We start from the raw sequence: 15,209 nt of genomic DNA, 5'->3' as shown, positions 1-15,209 counted from the left end.
TCACTCATACAGTGGTCGAATTCAGTCAGCTAGTATGACAGTGATACATTATGAAAACTCTCACAAAATGCGTCATTTCAACTTAGCATTGTTGGTAACCATACAATATTCTGCACGGTAGTGAACTCCTCTGGCGTCAGTTTTCAATTACGAATATTAAGCCAAAAGGAGTGTCAAAATAAATGATTGAATAAGTGCCAGTTACTGACAAATAAATATATAAAATATACACCTCCCATCATGAACGGAAGAATTTTAAGAAATTACACTCACTCGTGCGAGCGGTGTGAAAAACCTCCTAGGCTCATGGCGGGGGGTAATCTTCATGCCAGGAGTATCTGAAAAGGAGTAAGAGGCTGAGTCAGAAAGGTAAACAACAAGCACGCACTTGGTGCAGTCTCTCGGGCGAATTCCGAGTCGCGTAAGGAAGGGCTGCCGGGACCGAGCAAGCGGCATCCGCTGCAGAATTGAGGAAATACGCACGCTTGTTTAACACTTACTTGCGTCCCGGCGACTCCTCTCCTAAGCACCTAGCTAATCCACACCATGGCCTGAATACCAAGAGGCCATTGGGAAAGGGTCGGTTAAGTCTGAACGTGACCGGCGTAACCTGATCATGTGACTCTTTCTCCCTTCGGTAGCGTTAAAGGAGCTGAGTTGATTTGTATACGTAACAGGCCTTTCCTTTCTAATTGAAATGCAAAGTCAAAATGCAAAAGAAAGATGTGTGGAGAATAATGGTTTCGATGTTTTACCATAAATATAGATAGAGGCTAAGGGCAAAGCCATTCATTATATCATCTGACCTCATGAGTCCAGACAAATCATTATAGGATGGAGAATCCCCAGACAGAGCATTAGAGGATGTAAAGCCTCCAGAACATTTGGGCATCAGGGTCGAAGTCTGTGAGGGAATGGAGGGAAGACTTTACCGTCGCATTACTGTGCCCCAGGGAATCGCATCGTTGAGTCTCTGGGTGTGTGTAGACAAACGGTATATCCATCTCTGTTCCTTCTCAAAGATGTTCTTTTCACTGCTCTGGCTAAGTTGCTCAATCACTGTCCATCGAACATCATTAGGACAGTGGCCAAATTCCAAAAAGTGGGCAGTAAGTTTTGTGGTGTTCTTACGGCATCTCACATTGCTACGATGCTCCCCAATGCGCATTTTTATTTTCCTCGTCGTCATCCCTACATATCTTAAGTTGCAGGGACAACTGACGAGGTAAATAACATTGCTTGAATTGCAATTTGTGTGTCCTCTGAGATGCCAAACTTTGCCCTCCTCTAGGTTTAGTGTCTTGGTGGCAGTGGTGAGATGGCAGACACTACACCCTCCACACGGGTAGTGGCCCTTGATTGATGGAAGGCCCCAAGTTGTAAGTACATTGTTTTCTTGAATTGTGGGGGTCAATCTTGGCCGGGTGTGAACGAGGGCATCTTGAAGACTCCTTTCACGTTTAGAAGAAAAAAGTGGCTTTTGCCAGTTTCTCCCATTGCTGGTTAGAATGCGCCAGTGTTTGTTTATACACCGACTCACAGCATTAGATATATTGCTGTAAGTGGTGACACATGTCAGTGGAGTATCTGCTTCACCATCCTTGCTGTAATCCTCTAAAAGGGCTTCTCTGTTTTGATTTTTTGCCCTTTTGCAACTTTTTTTCAAGATGTTTCTCGGGTAACCTCTATTGAGGAGTTTAGTTATAAGATCCTCAGCCTGGGAGTTGAAATCATTCAGGTTACTACAATTTCTACGAATACGTAGATATTGGCCGAAGGGTAGATTCTCCCGTAAGGGACGTGGATGAAAGCTTGAAAAATGGAGAAGATTGTTTTTATTGGTAGGTTTGTAATAGGTTTTGGTAGTCAGATGGTTATCCTCCCTGGTTATTATAACGTCCAAAAAGACGATAGAGTTTGGATGGTACTGATGGGTGAATTTAAGATGGGGATCACAAGTATTCACCCAATCAAAAAATGCCAGTAGGCTCTCTTCCGAGCCCTTCCAGATTACAAGCACATCATCAATGTACCTCTGCCACAGGATAACATTGAGAGTGTAGGGATTGGACGCCAGAGGAGTTCACTACCGTGCAGAATATTGTATGGTTAACAACAATGCTAAGTTGAAATGACGCATTTTGTGAGCGTTTTCTAAATGTATCACTGTCATACTAGCTGACTGAATTCGACCACTGTATGAGTGAGTTTGGAGTTTGGTTTTCTTTTTGCTAATGCTTCACAAAAAACAAATGTTTTCACGGGGCATAAGTGGGTTTATAAATTATATGCACTTTTAGAGCAAACTATTTCATAGTCAATGTATACTTTAATTGATAAGTGCTTTACAGTCTTTTTCTGTGTTTTGCGTATTGTAGATTCTGCATCATTCACCAAATACAGGGGACACATGAAGAACGTCCCTATGCACCAATTACATTCAAGTTTGTAATTGTTATTTTTATCCCATCTTTCTCTTTACTAGTGACGCCTTAGCATGCGCCACCGACAAGGTGAGGTCTTTCTTGGTCCTGATGCATGCTGAGCTGAATCTTGGCTCAAGATAGCAGAAACATGTCGACCTATTTTTGTATATTTAATTTGTATAGGACATTCTGGTTCAAACTAATTTCCTCCATGTCCGCCTTTTTTCACTGTTTTTAACAGAGTCAGAGCTACTCCTTTATTAAAAAGGTTTGGGGAGTAGCCCGTACTCCTTTTAAAATCACTTTCTTATCACTGTTTGATATATTTTTCCAATAAGAACCCAATGAAGACAATTGGCAACCGACTTTAAGTTGGTGCCTGAGGGTTCTTTTTCTGTGCACGTATAACCCACTTCAGTACTGTCCTTTTTGGGTCTATTACTTGGGCCTAGCAGGTAGTAATCTCTTTAATTCATGATTTCGCTACCTTTTACCTGTCCCCTTTTTCTGTATTTTGACCTTTCTAGTCACTCTTCTGTTGATTGGTATAACTGACAAATATGCTTGCCAAGTGGGACAAGGACAGACCCACAGCAAGGGACTTGGGCTCCACTAGGGTGATTATGTAGACATTTGATGAAACTGAGCAATATAGAAAGTACTGGACACAAAAGGGCTTGTTATTAAGAAATTAAAACAACTTTTTTGCTGCTACTGTCTTCATTTTCAGCTTTAGTATTGATTTCCTGGGTATAAGATTGTAGGTTTGAAAATGGCCTCTTACTGAGATTTGTTTAGAAGTTTTATTGGGCAGCTGACTTTGATAAAGGGCTGGTTTCTGGTGTGAACTATGTCCAAATTCACAACTAAAATGCCTCTCCACTTTCAAAAGGCTTCCTATGACTCCCATCAACAGATTTTCCCATGTTATGATATATGTATGTGATGGTGCACCTCCATGCCACAGAAACACATCTGAACCTGTTGGCCTAAATCTACAGTTTTGAACTATGCCATGGATTTGTCTTTTTAAGCTCCCACCATTAAATATTGATCTCATGGCCTAAGAATCCTAGCGCCCGAGAATTCTTCTGTGTCCCATGATTTTGTGAGAAGTCTATTTCCCTGACTCAGATTCCTATGAGCAATCAATGTACCAAACTCACCACTTTTTAAGGAGATTGTTAGAAATGGGGGTCTTTAGTTGACAATGGCTGGCGCCAATGTCCAAATAGGAACCCTTCTTCCTAGGTCAGGGCAAGGGGGCTACCCCTTTTGACAACCCCTGCCCAACCCTGTGGTAACGTAGCACGATCAGCAAGGCCTATCTCATATGCAGTGTGTGAAGCATTTATGACCATGTACAACAAGGTAGTAACAACTCCACAAAAGGACACAACTCAGGTAGTTATCCAAAAATAATATCTTTATCTAACTGTCGCGTTCTAAAAAACTACAATGCACGTAAACTAATAGGGATTCAAAAAGGCAATAACGTATTCACTAGAACGTGACAAAGACTGAGTTCAAGGTTGGGCCTACGCGGCCCGTTGTGCACCAGATACCCGTTGTTGAAAGGGGACACAGCACACAGCTTCTTGAAGAAGCGGAGACAGTGACAGGCGGACTTCCAGTGACCACAAATCTTGGCAGCAGAGCCCCGCAGCATGCACCCACAATGTTTTGGGCACTCGGGGACAGGCAGACTTTCAGCAGCAGCAACACGCGGCTGCGGCAGCCTGGGCTGGTGGTGGCGATGACTCTCATCTTGCAGCTCTGTGGTGGGCTCACAGCAGCAGCAGCTCTCTCTTAGCTGCCACAAGGAGATGATAGACAGAGTACTGAACATTGCAAACACTCACCCCCAGTTACAAAACTGGGTTGAATCCATCATCGTTCTTTAGCTCACTTTGCCACCCCAGTTAAGACACAGCTATATATCCAAATCAGTCTTGACCCTGTGCCTCATGGGAACAGTCCAGACCGACCTACCAAGCCATGTCTTCCCTGGACCTGAAACAAGCATCCTGGGACCGGTTTCTTGCTAACAGCCGTCATCAGCCAGGCTAGCTTGAATCCTGTGGAAAAGTGAGCAAGGGACCCACATCTGGGCATACCCTGCCAACTTAGGGCGAACAAAGCAAACACAAGGAGATGATAGATGGAGTTGCTGAATATTACAAACACTCACCCCCAGTCACAGATCTAGATTGAATCCATCATCTTTCTTAAGCTCACTTTGCCAACCCAGTTCAGACACAGCTATATGCAAATCAGTCTTGACCCTGTGCCTCATGGGAACAGACCAGACCGAACTGCCAAGCCGTGTCTTCCCTGGACTGGAAACAAGCATCCTTGGACCGTTTTTTGGATAACAGCCATCATCAGCCAGGCTAGCTTGAATACAGTGGCAAAGGGAGCAAGGGACCCACGTCTGGGCATACCCTGCCAACTTAAGGCGAACAAAGCAAACACAAGGAGATGATGGACGGAGTGCTGAACATTGCAAGCACTCACCCCCAGTCACAGATCTGGGTTGAATCCATCATCGTTCTTTAGCTCACTTTGCCATCCCAGTTCAGTCACAGCTATATGCAAATTATGCTGGACCCTGTGTCTCATGGGAACAGTCCAGACTGAACTGCCAAGCCATGTCTTCCCTGGATCGGAAACAAGCATCCTGGGACCAAGGTCTGGATAACAGCCGTCTTCAGCAAGGCTAGCTTGAATCCAGTGGCAAAGTGAGCAAGGGACCCACGTCTGGGCATACCCTGCCAACTTAGGGCGAACAAAGCAAACACACGGAGATGATGCGGCGGCTCACGAGACGATAGCAACAAACCTCGACAATGGTGAACAAGATGCAGGCACTCAGCAGCAGAAGCTCTCCTTTAGCTGAAATGGCCCACTGGACAAGTCACAATGAGGCAAAGTTAGCAAAGGGGCAGGCACTCAGCGGCAGCAGCTCTCCCTTAGCTGCGACGGCCCACAGGACAAATCACAATGAGGCAAAGTTAGCAAAGGTGCGGGCACTCAGCGACAACAGCTCTCCCTTAGCTGCGAGTGCCCACAAGACAAATCACAATGAGGCAAAGTTGGCAAAGTTAGCAAAGGTGCAGGCACTCAGAGCAGCAGATTTCTCTTACTGCGGCGGCCCACAGGACGAATCTTGATGATGCAAAGTTGGCAAAGGTGCGGACACTCAGCGGCAGCAGCTCTCTCTGAGCTGCGGCAGCCCACAGGACAAATCATGATGATGCGAAGTAGGCAAAGGTGCTGACACTCAGCGGCAGCAGCTCTCTCTTAGCTGCGGCGGCCCACACAGGTTCAGCAAAAGTTTAGATGGTTCAAATTCAGGCCGGCTCTCAGTGACGGCAGCTCTCTCTCAGCTGAAGCAGCCCGCACAGATTCAGTGAAAGTTTCAAAGGTTCATATTCAGGCAGGCTCTCAGGGGCGGCAGCTCTCTCACTTGTAGCGACCCACACAGATTCAGCAAAAGTTTCAAAGGTTCAGATTCAGGCGTGCTCTCAGTGGCGGCAGTTTTCTCTTAGGTGCAGCAACCTGCACAGATTCAGTGAAAGTTTCAAAGGTTCAGATTCAGGTGGGCTCTCAGCAGCGGCAGCTCTCTCTAAGCTGCAGCAGCCCGCGCAGATTCAGCGAAGGTTTCAGAGATTCAGTCCGCAGCCCTCACAGTAGAACTAGAGGCTCCGGATTACTCGACGGAGGCCTCACCTATAAGCGGAATTCCTCGCACTGGAATTCCGACAGCTGACAGGTGAAGTCTATTGTCCCTGATACTTCTGCAGAAGGCGCTCTCGATTTAGGCCCTCAGGTAGTTTCTTCGGCAAGCTTGGTGAAAGTTTCAAAGTCCTTTCCTCTGTTCACTCGGACAGAGTTTTGTCTCTACATCCAGAAGCAATACACTTGGACATAGTTCCAGCGTAGAGTTTTATACCTAAAACTTCTTTGTTCTTGAAAGTCACAAATCACTCGATCCAGTCAGAACCATCTCAGTGGGGTCGGGTAGCACTTGGTTTACGAGGTAACATCCTGCCCATTTAGAATGAGGGGGTCTGCTATCAGACACCCCGTAGGAGGTGAAGCCATCATTCACCTTGCTGTGTAGGGCCTTGCTCAGATCAAAGAGTCACCCCTCCCCATGCTCTGAATACCGATCTCTCTCTCCAGCCAGGTCTGACCCAGCTGGCCCTGCTGCTCCAAAACCAGACGGCCAATACACATACTAGCAAAGCCTACAGGAAAGCTTAGGCAAGAAAATACCGCGTTTTCAGAAGAGGCATTTAGGAACATGGGATATATAAACGGTCCTTACTAAAAGGTGTATCTCAATCTCCTGAGCACAAATATATCAAACTCGAAGTTCCTATCAGGTTCCTGGGGTCAGATAGGATTCTCGAAGGTAATCCTTAACCTGCCCATTCTAACCTATGAGAATGGGTAACTTCTCAATAGAAACAGTGAAACGGAGGGTAACTCGCTATTAGGATCGGCTACACAGAACAATGAAAGGGAGAATTACTCGCTACTATTTAACATCTTTATGTCCCCTCTGGCGGCTGCGGTGGAGGCCTACGGAGCCCAGATCGTGTCCTACGCCGACGACACGCAACTCCTCTTCACATGTGGCAAAGATCAGCCATTTGATGAGGAGAGAATTCGGGACTGCCTAGACATGGTCTTTGGGTGGTTCCAGCGGAATAGTCTGAAGGCCAACTCCAGTAAGTCGGAGGTTCTATTTTTCGGCTGTGCCAAAGATCCTGAGTGGCGGCAATGGTGGCCGGCTGCCATGTGTCCCCCGGCACAATCCTCCGTGGTTGCCAAGAACCTTGGTGTTAAGCTGGATAACAAGCTCTCTTTGAGAGCGCACGTTCTTGGCCTGTCCGGCACTTGTTTCGGCATTCTGAAAATGCTCCGCAAATTTCTTCCTCTATTATCTGCGGAGCATAGGCGGATTACGGTGCAGGCGCTTATCGGATCTAGGCTGGACTATGCCAATGCCCTTTTCTTAGGCCTTCCTGATTACTTGGTCCAACGTTTGCAGGTGGCACAGAATTCTGCAGCCCGTGCGATTTTTGGTCTGCCTAGACGAACACGGGCTTCTGGGCTGCTGCAGACGCTTCATTGGCTGCCGATCCGGAAACGGATTATGTTCAAATCCCTGACGCTGATGCACAAAGCTCTGTTTGGCTCAGGTGCGGGATATCTGCAGAAGAGATTGGCCTTCTATCGCCCTGCTCGCTCACTGCGTTCTGAATCCCTTTTCACTGCTGTGGTCCCGCGTGTGAGGAAGGCCCGCATTGGGGGGCGCTCTTTTAGCCTCAAGGCCCCCCAGCTGTGGAATTCGCTCCCGCTGGCACTTCGCAGTACCCCCAATCTGCTTCAATTCAGAAAAAATTTGAAGACTTGGCTTTTTAATCTTTCTGTTTAGGTGTGTTTTTTCTTCTCTGGAATCTGTTTTTCTTGTTATGTTGTTCTACACCTCAGCCTGTGGAAAGCGCCGGGACACTCTTTTAGAGTAGCCGAGCGCTATACAAACGCATTTTAACATAACATAACATAACATAACACAGAACAATGAAAGAGAGAATAACTCACTACTGGAACATGCTACACAGAACAGTGAAATGGGGGATAACTCACTATTAGAACATGCTATACAGACCTAGGCATTAAGGTTTTCCCAATCCATACAGTAATCCTTATACAGGGAGCATTCTTGCTGTGGCACTGATTAGCAGTGGCACTGAGCCCAGAGCATCTAAATCCAGCCAATATAACAGATAGGAAGAGAACAGATGGAGGGAGACCCACGCCAATGATGCCAGGTCTAACAGAGACTGTGCCTTGTTTTCGGACGTGGCGAGAAAAGAGGCTACAGTGTTTTTCACATTAAACAAGGATATCTCTTTCGTGGAGATTCTTTTGCGTCGGATCACATATTGTTTAGATGAGACGTTTAGACATCTTTCAAGCAGCCTCAGCTCAGATGTCTTAAGAGTTGCTGGTATACTCTCGCGGAGACCTGCTTAATCTTAATACTCCTCTACTACCCTACAATTCCCTTTGTGCTAAAGTTGGACCCTCCCACACCATGGGCCCCTTTAGCTGTCGTTACTGTAGATGGAACTGTAACCATTCGGAGCTACCCCTATCTGAAGACACACCTATACAGGATTACACATGCATCTATGTCAATGCAAGGTCTCTCTCCAAACACTCTATTGAAATATGGGACATATTGCAGGATAGCAGACCTGATTTTGCTTTTATTTCGGAGACTTGGCTCGGTGAGCACAACATCCCGGATATTACTGCTGCTCTACCTACTGGGTACAAAATCATTAATTTAAATCGACTAATTAAGAGAGGAGGCGGAGTGGCCATGATATTTAAAGATAGCTTTTCATGTCGCCAAGAAACAGTTACCCAACTAGGCAAACACGAAGTGTTAATTATCTCCATCTCCATCAATACTCAGGTGATCCTCGGATGCGCAATTATTTATAATCCCCCAAATAGTACAATTGACTTTAGCACCCAACTCCTAGAACAAATCCTTCCATTCTGTCTCAACCATAAAAACATTATAGTCATCGGAGATTTCAATGTTCATTTCGATTTAGCTGATAACTCCCTAACTAAACGACTTGCCACAGACATGGAAATCTTACAACTATCGCAGAAAATAACTCGCCCTACACACAGAGCGGGGCACATGTTAGATCTCATATTTACTAATATATCGAAGACTAACATTACAAATATAACCCCTTTGACATGGACTGACCATTATAGGATAGATTTTACCTTAAACCTACCTTTAAAAACCAACAGACCGTTAGCCTTGTCGGCTAACTCCACTAAATGTTGGAGTAAATTCTCTTTGGAAAAATTCAAGGAAGATTTCTTCTTTCTTCCCAACTCTGAAATGACATGTGAAGAAGAAATTTGCCTACTGCGAGACAACATAGAGAAAGCACTTGACCATTGTTCTCGGACTCGCGCAACTAATCGATCGAAACCAAAAACCTCTGAGAAATGGTATGGCCCAGAACTAAAAACCGAAAAAAGAAAATGCACCTCACTGGAGCATAAATGGAGAATAAGTAGAAATGCCGAAGACAGAGCCACCTACAAACATCAGTTGAAAATATACCATTCCACCATACGCAAAGCAAAGAAAGACTACTTCTCTCAAAAAATTCTAGAGAATAAAAACTCGTCCAAGGAGCTTTTTAAAATAGTAAATGAACTTTGTAATCCTCTCAGTCTTACATCGAACTTGACGCCATCACAAGAAAACTGCACAAAAATTAGTGACTTTTTTAGTGACAAAATTGACAAAATATATTCCTCTTTTACAAATAACACCCAGGCCCCTGCGGAGTATCGGATGGACCCTACTTTGCAAACCAACTGCTCTACCTTTGGCCCATTCTCAGAAGACGAGGTCACCAAAGCCATGTCAGAAATTGAATCAGGCTCGCCATGGGATGTCTGCCCACATTTCATTTTCTCTCAACTGACTCCCATAATTGGCACCGCAGTCACAAAAGTCCTTAAACAGTCCCTGGAGCAAGCTGTTTTCCCAGAAGTTTGGAAAAAATCGGTGGTAATTCCATTACTAAAAAAGGTGGGCGCGGACATAAACGATCCAGCCAACTATCGTCCCATCTCACAGCTCCCCTTTCTATCCAAGGTTTTAGAAAGACTAGTAACAAAACAACTGTCAAGTTATCTAGAAACCAACAAACTTCTAGATGTTTCCCAAACAGGTTTTAGACCAAATAACAGCACAGAGACAACGCTCCTGGCTGTAATGGACGACATCCGAATGCAGGTAGATAAAGGCAAAACGGTCGCCCTGATACTCCTTGATTTATCAGCGGCATTTGATACCGTGTCTCATAAACTGTTAATTCACATACTTGCCGCAAAAGGAATACAAGGTAAAGCCCTAAATTGGCTGGAGTCCTTTTTATCAAACAGATCCCAGTCTATTTGTTTAGGCAACTTCACTTCAACCCCTCGAAAGATAAAATATGGAGTTCCCCAAGGGGCTACATTGAGCCCAACATTGTTCAATGTATACGTCTCCTCATTGGCGTCGATTGGCAAGAAATGGGGCATAAATATCTGCTCCTACGCTGACGATACTCAGCTGATGGTAACCCTAAACGGAGAAAATGACGCCAAAAGTAGACTGCAAAACTGCCTGTCAGAATTATCCAACTGGATGCACGGCCATTATTTAAAACTGAACGCCGACAAGTCAGAAATTCTCCTTTTTGGTAGGGCTAAACAGCTCTGGGATAACACCTGGTGGCCAACTTCCTTAGGTTCTCCACCTAATCCCACATCGTCTGCCAGAAATTTAGGAATTCAGATGGACACCACTCTATCAATGAAATGCCATGTCTCCTCAATATGTGGCAAAGGATTTGCCATACTAAAAAGGTTGAAACGGGTCTTCCCCTGGATCCCACTGGAATGCAGACAGATCCTAGTCCAGTCACTACTAGTTAGCAGGCTGGATTATGGCAATTCACTATTTGTAGGGATGTCGGACTATCTATTCAGAAAACTACAACTGGTCCAGAATGCTGCAGCAAAAGCCGTTTGTAATAAGAGAAAGTATGATTCAGCCACAAGCTGTCTGAGAGCCTTACACTGGCTGCCCATGAGGCAAAGAGCCACGTTCAAAATGCTATGCATTGCCCATAAAACAATGTACAATACTGGCCCTTACATCTTACGGAATAGAATTAAGTTCTATGCTCCTGCACGGAACTTACGTTCACTAGCCTCAGCTAAAGCAGCCACCACTCGGATCAAGCTATCCAGGATGGGCGGACGTGCTTTTTCACAACCTCCGACTCACGGACTCCTACCCCACCTTCAAGAAAAAATTAAAAACTGCATTATTCCCTACACTAGTATAATCAATAAGTCCCAGGTAATTGCCTAGGTTTTACTGCTCATTCTTGGCAGCGCCGTGATATCCTAGTAGGATGAATGTTGCGCTATACAAGTATACCTAACAATAACAATAACAACAATTACTGCTCACAAATATTGTATTGTATTTGTGATGTGCTGATAGTACAGCTCTTGAAACTAGGGGTGTACAAACTTCTACAATACTTGCTCCACGAAGTATTCACAATTCTAAAAATACACTTCAAGCCACACACAAAATATTCTTAGTTTACTGCAAGGCATGATCCCACCTGAAAATTGGGACTTTTTGAGAACTCTTTTTTACCCGAGTGTTATCTGTATACAATCATTCCTGAGGAAAAAGCAAGTGAGGAATTATTCTCATACAGAATAGTCGTATGTTACCGTGACACATTGTTAGAGTATTTGTAAGTAAAACCTAAGTGAAGAAAACACTTGCATACAATATGCTGATGGGTTACTAACACCATCTAACACTCGAAAGAGTATACTACGCAAGTCCTTTGGAGTAGAAAAACCAGGGAACTACTCAAGCTAAGGGCAGGCCTATAATCAGAACTCTAAATGTTAACATCACTTTGGAAAGAGATACCACTTTTAATAAGAACCTTTTTTATAGTGTGATATTCCTTTGGGTGGTAGCATTTTGTTAACAGCACTTTTCACATGAAGGCATCGTAAATTAGATTATCTTTTTAAAGGTTGTTATTTATTTACATAGTGAAGCCTATTCATAGAAAAGCAATGTTCTATGTGGGTACCTTATGATTAGGGCCACTGGAATTATGCAGCAGGTGAGGGGCAAATTATGCAGCATAATGTGGCATACTTTGTAATAGTATTACTTCATTATTTTGTCATTTTTAGGTCTCGCCTGTCGATGCGCATGCGCATCGAGCAAGGCGAGAGTATTGGCACTTATCCGCTCTTTATCCACACTGCAAGGAATCGTGGCGATTCCTTGCAGTGCACGAGAAATTTAAGCTCAATGCGCATGCGCATTGAGCTTAAATGCGCGTGCACATGCCCCCAGCCGCCTGCCTTGCCTACTCTCTCTCACAGCCTCCCCCAGCTCCGCCCCCTCACTACTTGATTGCACGGCCGCTAGGCCGTGCCTCCCCTACTCTCCTCCCCCCTCCTCCTCTCCTCCCCTGCCTGCCTGCCGCTAGGCCGTGCCTCCCCTACTCTCCTCCCCCCTCCTCCTCCTACTCTCCTCCCCTGCCTGCCTGCCGTGTCGCACCTCTCCCCTCTCCGCCCCCTCCCCTGCCCGCCCCCTCCCCTGCCCGCCGTGTTACGGTGAAAGGCTTGTTTCCGTTTGTCTCTCTCCTTTCAGGTATTCCCTTCCTGTATTCTTTTTCCTCGAGCTTTACAATATTTCTCCCAAGTGCCCCCACCTTCTACCTTTGTCCCTCAATTTAAACATTTTCCTTCGGCCTCCTTTTCAATTATGCTCCTCAATTTTCTGCCTTGAGGTTCAGTCACCCCCTTCAATGGCCTTCCTCTCCTCGTCCTTCCTTCCTCTTGCCTCTCTCCTCCGTTCCCGGTTCCCACGCTGCCTGTCCCTGCCTCCTGCCTGTCTTTGGGGTCTGCATGCCTCTCCTGTCTGACAGGGCGGCTGGAACTAGAAGGTCAGTGTGGATTAAGGAACAGCTGGTGTGTGCGCAAACAGCACTCGGCCTCTTCACCCCCCACCTCCTTGTTCAGGCTCACTGGGGCTGCAGTGCAAATCTGGGGAGAAACTCAGCGAGCACGTTCAGAGTGCCGCACGTGCTGTGCACAATTGCGAGAGACAAGGGGAGCGTCACACTCAGTTTTGCAATGTTACCGGTTTTCTGGATGACAATAAAATGATTAAGCCAGATTAAGCCATTTTAGATGCCTCGATTTCCTTTGTTGATTAAGCCTGAGAGGCTTAGCCTCAACCAGAGGGGTTGTTGAGACTTCACACACTGTAGGACCTGTGGTTTTAGACACAAATGTCGAGTTTTGGTTCCTCTCTGTACTGGCGGACTTAGGCAACACCCAGCTCAATGCAATGCTAGTTCAAGCATGTGATGTGGTCTAGGGGTGGGGTTGATGGCTTCTAATGGTGTGTTATCCGATGGCCCGGTTTCTAATCCTGGCTTCTCTATTCAAGCACATTGTGTGATTCTGAACAATTCATTTTTTTTCTCTAAATGATTAAATTCCGCTATTTGTCAAAATTGGGAGTGCCTTAAAGTGGACTACTAACCGCTAGGCCAATAGCCACAGTATTAAGAGTTTTATAAAAACACTAAACATCTACATGGATCATGTGATCCAGTTCAGTAGGGCTGGTCGAGCTCTGCAACCGAGACCTTCCAATGGTGTCATGCTGTGTTGCCATTGCTATAATTTTGTCATAGTCTTGGTTGTTGACACCTAGCTGTGGTTCGATACTCACCCTCACCATCACTCACCCTCACTCATCCTCACCCTCACTCACCCTCACCCTCACTCACCCTCACCCTCACTCACCCTCACCCTCACTCACCCTCAACCCCTCACCCTCACTCACTCACCCTCACTCACTCACCCTCAACCCCTCACCCTCACTCACCCTCACTCACCCTCAACCCCTCACCCTCACTCACCCTCACTCACTCACCCTCAACCCCTCACCCTCACTCACCCTCACTCACCCTCAACCCCTCACCCTCACTCACCCTCACTCACCCTCACTCACTCACCCTCAACCCCTCACCCTCACTCACCCTCAACCCCTCACCCTCACTCACCCTCAACCCCTCACCCTCACTCATCCTCAATCCCTCACCCTCACTCACCCTCAACCCCTCACCCTCACTCACCCTCAATCCCTCACCCTCACTCACCCTCAACCCCTCACCCTCACTCACCCTCAACCCCTCAGCATCACCCTCACTCACCCTCACTCACCCTCAACCCCTCACCTACCCTCACCCTCAACCCCTCACCCTCACCCTCACTCACCCTCAACACCTCACTCGCCCTCACCCTCACTCACCCTCAACCCCTCACCCTCACTCACCCTCACTCACCCTCACCCACCCTCACTCACCCTCACTCTCACTCACCCTCAACCCCTCACCCTCACTCACCCTCACTCACCCTCAACCCCTCACCCTCACCCACCCTCAACCCCTCACCCTAACTCACACTCACCCTCACCCTCACTCACCCTCACTCACCCTCAACCCCTCACCCTCACACAGTGCAATAGGTCTCGGAGCATTTGAGTTAGAGCTTTTAGAAATGTTTATGGCTTTTTTTTTTAATTCTTTAGCATTGGCTACAGGAAACAAAAATGCTAAAGATTTACAAAAAAACCCATAAACAATTCTAAAAGCACTAACTCTAATGCTGCGAGACCTAATGCATTTCCAATGCTTGTTAAACTTGGTACCACTGTCTGGGCATTAGGTGCACCCCATTTGAACCATTTTAATACCAAAAATAGTAGTAAGCAACAAAAAGGTGACCAGTACAGCTTTGCAATTGGCCTTTCAGTGCACCTCAAACATGTTGCTGCATGTTTAGTAACGTTTGAACCATTCGAGCTACAAACAGAAAGGTTTTTGTTAACATTTGCAAATTCTGTGGCAAATAATGGATTATGTTGCAAATGCTGCAAATCTATAATTATACGGACAAAAGCATGGCAGTTGCACAATCACATATTTCTCCCGGTTTTATGGTATTTAATTGTTTTTTGTCATTTTCATCTGTACTGATCAATATTTATTTTCGGGTAATTTTATCTGCAGCTATCCATATTTATTTTGGGTTGTATGCAAAAAT

The sequence above is a fragment of the Lissotriton vulgaris genome, chromosome 5 (genome assembly GCF_964263255.1).
Source record: "Lissotriton vulgaris chromosome 5, aLisVul1.2, whole genome shotgun sequence".
In the NCBI taxonomy this organism is placed as follows: Eukaryota; Metazoa; Chordata; class Amphibia; order Caudata; family Salamandridae; genus Lissotriton; species Lissotriton vulgaris.
This window is presented reverse-complemented; position numbering follows the sequence as displayed.